The sequence below is a fragment of the Panthera pardus genome, unplaced genomic scaffold, assembly GCF_024362965.1.
Source record: "Panthera pardus isolate Hobbes unplaced genomic scaffold, ASM2436296v1 HiC_scaffold_13, whole genome shotgun sequence".
In the NCBI taxonomy this organism is placed as follows: domain Eukaryota; kingdom Metazoa; phylum Chordata; class Mammalia; order Carnivora; family Felidae; genus Panthera; species Panthera pardus.
The window spans coordinates 128,883,559-128,890,978 of NW_026526688.1; the positions used below are offsets into that span (position 1 = coordinate 128,883,559).

Here is a 7,420-nt window from a genome sequence, read left to right on the forward strand (position 1 = left end):
CTGTCAGCACAGAGCCCAACCCAGGGCTTGAATCCACGAACTGGGCGATCATGACCTGAGCCAAAGTCAGATGCTTAACTGACTGAGCCACCCAAGCACCCCAAGATTTTTTTAAAGAGTTAGTCCAAGGTAAAAGAAAAAAACAGACTAATTTAGGGACATGGTAACATTAATACAAAGGTCTTCTCATTCATTCCACATATCTTTTTAGTAAAATTTGTAATGTTTTAATTTTTTAAAAGTTTTTATTTAAATTCTGGTGAGTTACATACAATGGAATATTAGTTTCAGGTGTACAATATAGTGATTCAACACTTCCATACAGTACCCAGTGCTCTTCACAAGTGCACTCCTTAATCCCTATCACCTGTTTAACCCATCCCCACATCCATTTCCCCTCTGGTATCCATGAGTTCATTCTCTATAGTTAAGAGTCTCTTTCTTGGTTTGCCTCACTCTCTTTTTTAGCCCCCTTTGCTTGATTGTTTTGTTTCTTAAACTCCACATATGAGTTAAATCATATGTATTTGTCTTTCTCTGACTTATTTCACTTAGCGTAATACTCTCTAGCTCCATCCATGTAGTTGCAAATGACAATATTTCATTCTATTCTATGGCTGAGTAACCGTCCATTGTTTGTATATGTATACGTGTGTATGTGTATGTGTGTGTGTGTGTGTGTGTGTGTGTGTGTGTGTGGTGTGTAGGACATCTTCCTTATCTGCTCACCAATGGACACACTTGGGCTATTTCGACAATTTGGCTATTATAGATACTGCTGCTATAAACATCGGAGTGCAAGTAACCCTTCAAATTAGTATTTTTTTATTCTTTGGGTAAATACCCAGTAGTTCAATTGCTGGATCATATAGTGGTTCTATTTTTAAAAAATTTTTAAATATGTTTTATTTTTGAGGGAGAGTGAGAAAGAAAGCACTGAGCAGGGAAGGGGCAGAGGAGTTCTGAAGCGGGCTCTGTGCTGACAGCAGAGAGCCCAATGCAGGGCTCAAACTCATGCAAACCGTGAGATCATAACCTGGGCTGAAGCTGGAGGCTTACCCACTGAGCCACCCAGGCTCCCTGAGTATTTCTGTTTTTAACTTTTTGAGGAATGTCAATACCGTTTTCCAAAGTAGCTGCACCAGCAATAGTGCAAGAGGGTTTCTCTTTCTCCACATCCCCACCAACACATGTTATTTCTTGTGTTGTTAATTTAAGCCATTCTGACAGGTGTGAAGTGATATCTCATTGTGGTTTTGATTTGCATTTCCCTGATGATGAGTGATGTTGAGCATCTTTTCATGTGTTTGTTGGCCATCTGTATGTCTTCTTTGGAAAAATGCCTGTTCATGTCTTTTGCCCATGTTTTAATTGGATTATTCATTTTTTGGATGTAGAGTTTTATAAGCTATTTATGTAATTTGGATACTAACACTTTATCAGATATGTCATTTTCAAATATCTTTTATATTCTGTAGGTTGCCTTTTAGTATTGTGTTTCCTTGCCTGTGCAGATTTTATTTTGATGAAGCCTCAACAGTTTATATTTGCCTAGTGTCCCTTGCCTCAGAAGACATATTTAGAAAGAAGGTGCTATGACCATTGTCAAAGAGGTTACAGCCCGTGTTCTCCTCTAGGATTTTTATGCTTTCAGGTTTCACATTTAGATGTTTAATCCATTTGAATTTATTTTTTTTATGAAACATCAGGAAGAAAAATTAAGGAATTGATCCCATTTACAATTGCACCAAAAACGATAAGATACTTAGGAATAAACTTAACCAAAGAGGTAAAAGACCTGTACTGTGAAAACTATAAAACACTGATAAAAAAAAATGAAGTAGACACAAAGAAGTGGAAAGAGAAACCATGCTCATGGATTAGAAGAACTAATATTATAAAATGTCTATACTACCCAAAGCAATCTACACATTTAATGCAACCCCTATCAAAACACCAATGGCATTTTTCACAGAACTAGAACAAATAATCCTAAAATTTGTATGGAACCACAAAAGACCCTGAATGGCCAAAGCAACCTTGAAAAAGAAAAGCAAAGCTGGAGGTATCACAATTCTAGACTTCAAGTTATATTACAAAGCTGTAATGGTCAAAATAGTATGGTATTGGCACAAAAATAGACATATAGATCAATGGAACAGAATAGAAAACCCAGAAATGTATGTATGGGGTCAATTAATCTTTCACAAATCACGGTAAAATATCCAATGGGGGAAAAGACAGTCTTTTCAACAAATAGTGTCTGGAAAACTGGACAGCACCATGCAAGAAATAAAACTGGACCACTTTCTTACATCACACACACAAATTAAAAATGGATTAATTATAGTTTTAAATTAGATAGTTCACATTATTAGTAACAGAAGATAATAAAGCTTATATATGTTCAAAATACAAGTTTGAATCCCTTTATAAGATAAATTAAGGAGATATTACTATCTGTCCATTAAAAATAGTTTGATAAGCTTCTAGATTCCTGGAATTATTCAATGATTCAAGGAGCAATTACAAAGATGTTTGTAGAAGCAAATTGGATTCTATCAAAAATTGCACTAATAATGGTATTCTCTCTACATATAGATATGTAGAATAACGTATGTGCAAAAATAATTAATTTGATCATTGTAATAGAAAAATTCATGTTGCATAAAAACTAAAAGCCTTTGATAAAGGAGATTTAAGTGAGTCATGGAGCATTGATACTATGGAAAGCTGTAATCCTCAAAACTAAATGAGACAGTTCTATTTGCATTAATAGGAACTAATTTACCAGATACGTAAATAAGTATGATGCAGAAAAATGTGTAATACAGAATAAAAAATAAATATGTATTTATTTTTTATTTGAGTTTAGTTGACACACAATGTTACATTGATTTCAGATGTACAATATAGTGATTCAGCAAGAGTATACATTATGCAGTGCTCACCACAGGTGGAGCTGCCATCTGTCACCACCCAACCCTATTGCAACGTGATTGACTAAATTCCTTAGGCTGTGTATTTTATACTCATGACTTATTCATTCCACAACTGTAAGCCTGTATCACCCACTCCCCTTCACCCATTTTCCCCATCCCCCATTCCCCTCCTCTCTGACTACCATCAGTTTGTTCTTTGTGCTTATAGATCTGATTCTGCTTTTGTTTGTTTATTCATTTGGTTTTTTCCACATGTAAGTGAAATCATATTGTGTTTTTCTTTCTATGTCTTATTTAGGTCACTTAGTATAATTCCCTGTAGGTCCATCCATGCTGTCACAAATGGCATGATTTCATCCTTTTTCATGGCTGCATATTATTCTAGGTGTGTGTGTGTGTGTGTGTGTGTGTGTGTGTGTGTGTGTGTGTACCACATGTTCCTTATCCATTTATCTATGGATGGACATTTGGGTTGCTTCCATATCTTGACTATTTATTATTACAAATAATGTTGCAATAAACATAGGATTACATATATATTTTTGAATTAGTATTTTCATTTTCTTGGATCTAAAATATGGTCATTTAAATATAGTTTTAAAATAGAGGTAATTATTTTTAAAAATGCCTATACACACAAAACCTATTCCAACTTAGAATATTTCTAGAAACATGTATAAGAAACCGGTTGCAGTGGCTGTAGGAGGGCAGGGGGTAGAGCTGTAAGCAAGGCACAGGGGGTATTTATAGATCCATGGCCTGTCCTCAAGTTCCTGTAACCCTTTATTGGAGTATGACTATTATGGGCCATTGACCTGATTATTTTGTACTGGTGTCCACTGATCTACAAGTTATTTTAGAATAATAGTTACACCTGATACTGATATTCATAGGCCCTGATTAGCCTCTAGCATCTTTAGCCTCCGTTTTCTTTTCCCAAGCCTCTTCCATACCTATTCTTTCTATTGGGGAAGCATCTCCACCTCCCCACCAGACATTGCTAATATATTTCCCAACATCATATTGGACAGAGCACCATGCATACAGTTTCTTCTCCTATGACCTAGAAAGCAGATTTCCCCAAATACAATAGGATAATTCTGCAACTCTTATTTCCTGGAGTTTGAATCAGCTGTGGGGGAATACATGCTATCAGGATCTCATCTTTTTGGAAGACTGAAAAGCGGGCGATTCCTGTTAGATACTGAAGCTTGGATATGGCAGAGACATTTATTTTGTGATCCTTATAAGCAGAACTGTCTAGGAACTGATAGCCCAGAGCCAAGCTTCAGTCTTCTCTGAAAAGTAAACAATGAATCTTTTTGAAGCATTTTGACAGGAAAACAATTCGTTCCAGCTGAAAAGACATAAGTATAAGATGTGTACATTATAGTGTACATGTCAAAATTCAGAAACTATAGAGGCTTTCTCTCTAACCTAGGTAGTCCTGCACTGATAGTTGAGGGCATTTTAACTGACATTGACATCAGAGTACACTGTCTCCTTTACTTTTGAGGGAAGACTTGTTGCCATTACAAGTCTTTTGGCTCAGTCTCTTCTGAAGGAAGAAGCACTCTGAAAGATTTATTGAGATACAACTCATTATGTAATATTTAGACTTTCAACTTCATATTTCCCACTAAATGTAAATTATTTTTCCACTAAGCAGTTGACTTTCAAAAACATCATAGAATGTTTGTATAATCAGAACCTGATGTAGTGCTTTACCCACAGTAGGTCCTTTATAAATGCTCACTGAACTGAACTGATTTACCTGTTTTATTAACAGTAAATTAGATTATCCTGTTTATACATTTCAAAAGGGGTATTAAATTTATGTGATCAAATATAAGCTAGGAACAAAGATTAGAGATGTGATATTTTGCATGGTCTTTATTCATGCTAGTATGTAAAACTGGGAAAGGAAATGTAAAGAGGTTCTAAATGTTTTTCCTAGGACAGGAATAAATCACAAAGTAAAGGGAAGCACTACTGTATAGATTTGTGGAAGTAATTACCAATTAAGGGTCATCACCAATTACATAAATAAAAACAAATAGTAAACAACAAAAAAACCTGGGACACAAAATTTTCTTGGCCCAACTATGTCTCATTTGTTTTTTATTTTTTAGCATTGAAGATGTCCTTTCCATTAATAGTACCTTAAATCTTTTGGCTTAGTGAATATAACTGAGTAATTCTATAGACAGCCATTGACCATTTTTTTTTCATTAAATTGCATATTACTTGGCACAAATAAAGCGTCATCCAAATTATTCACAAAGATTCAGGAACGTAGCATAGCAAGAATGTGTTTATTTTGGATGGCTAAGGCATTAATTTTCATAAAAAATAACTTACCAATAAGGTACATGAACTCACATGTACCTGAAATGTGGCCTTATATGTTTTCAGATTTGATAGCTTGTCCATAAGCACACATCTGTGAATTTTAATTAATGCTTATAAACTCAGGTCAATGACTATTTCATGAAAATTCACTAATGATTTATGAGAATTTCACTTGGGTTAGTATCAACTTTTGAGAACTTTATGTTGGAAATATTTTAGAATCAATGTAGTGATATTACAGTTATTTATATGAAGTCTCCATTCTAATTGCATTTTATTAGCCTATCTAAAATATTATTTTCTTTCATCAACTGTTTTTATAATTTTAGTTAACAGAGTCAAACACTATGAAAGCCTGCTTATCTTACTGTCTGGACCATGCAGTTGATAGATTCATAAAATCCAAAACTTTAGATTTTCTCCCCCTACATATTATATGGTGATGTCCTGGTGCTATTACATAATTATGTCTTTGGACTGACTTTCTATTTCTTTTATTGTCATCTACTTCTTTGTTTTTTAATCTTTTTCTGGTCTCTCTGATTAGATTCCTACCTTCCTCCTTAAACAGAGTAGTTTAAATGGAGACTCTCAGATAGAGATGGGAAATGTGTTATGGAACTAAGATGGAAATATAGTGGAAAATTTCCTTAAAAAATGAGAACGTTGACAGGGGGATGTTTGTTCACTGAGCAGTCATTTTTAAAGCATCAACTGATTATGAGTTCCTGGGCCAGATACTAGGGATAAGAAGATAAACCAGAAACAAGTATGGTCTTCAAAAGGTCACAGTCAGAGAAAAGGTAAATATTAAATTATTGCATTATTATGCCAAAGTATATAATAGATATAATTACCAGACACTGTGAGAGTTTAAAAGGAGGAATTAATCACAAGAAATTTTAAGACAAATAATAGAATATTGGATTACATGGACTATGACATTTCTAAATATTAATTTTCCATACACATTATATATTTTGCTCATATATATTTGTATCTGTACCATCAGTGACAAACTTAAATGTTAGATCTATTTCATTTCTTATCTCAACACTTTTGTAAACGATACGCATTTCTGACTTTAAGTGAGATATCCTAACAATTTGAAACTAGTCTTAAGTATTATAAATTATTGGATGATTATTACATGAATTTGTTGAAAAATATTTGCCTTCCAAAGGCTCACATAATTGTTTTGTAGGCATATATACATGATATAAAAAGACTTGGTTTCTAAATTTATTATTTTTCCCCTAGAACCACTTTCCAAGTCGTCACAGTGGAGTAATTGGGAAAATTTTCAATTAGCAATAATCACGCTTCAGATAAACCTCATTGTCTATGATACTGCCTTTGCATAAAGCTAGAGCCACTTTCAGACCGTATAGAGTGATTGTGTTAAGAACAGAATCTCGGGGTGCCTGGGTGGCTCAGTCAGTTAAGCACCCAACTTTGGCTCAGGTCATGATCTCATGGATGGTGGGTTTGAGTCCGGCATTGGGCTCTGTGCTGACAATGCTGAGCCTGGAGCCTGCTTTGGATTCTGTGTCTCCCCCTATCTCTCTGCCCCTACCCTACTCACACCCTGTCTCTCTCTCTCTCTCAAAAATGAATAAACTTAAAAAAATTTTTAAAAAGAACATAATCTCAAAAATATATGAAGGAAGAGTTGGGAAAATGTGCATGTTTGTCTATAGAGTTTTTTTTTTTTTTTTAAATAAACAGCTTTGTTGAGATACACTTGATTCACAAAAACTGCACATATTTAATGTACACAATTTGATGAGTTTGGACTTATATAAACAGGATTTCTCCTTGAAATCCTCCTGATTTCAAGTATTTTGGACATTTATCCAGAGGTGGTATTCATTAGTGGGTCATATGGTAGCTGTATTTTTAATTTTTTGAGAAACCTCCATGCTGTTTTCCATAGTGGCTGTACCATTTTACCTTCCCACCAGCAGTATAGACGTGCTCCAATTTCTCCATATCCTTGGCAACACTTTTTTCTTTTCTTTTCTTTTCTTTTCTTTTCTTTTCTTTTCTTTTCTTTTCTTTTCTGTATCAAACTGTAGGATTTTCTTATATATTTTGGATATTAACCCATTATCAAATATATAATT

General features: G+C 34.3%; 1 non-coding gene across 1 annotated transcript; it reads right to left on the minus strand.

Annotated features, from left to right (window-relative positions):
* Positions 1-6,514: 6,514 nt before the first annotated feature.
* LOC128776709 (U4 spliceosomal RNA) lies at positions 6,515-6,662 on the minus strand. The gene has a single exon (XR_008421890.1). It is a non-coding gene; the product is annotated as a U4 spliceosomal RNA (small nuclear RNA).
* Between the last annotated feature and the right edge of the window lie 758 nt (positions 6,663-7,420).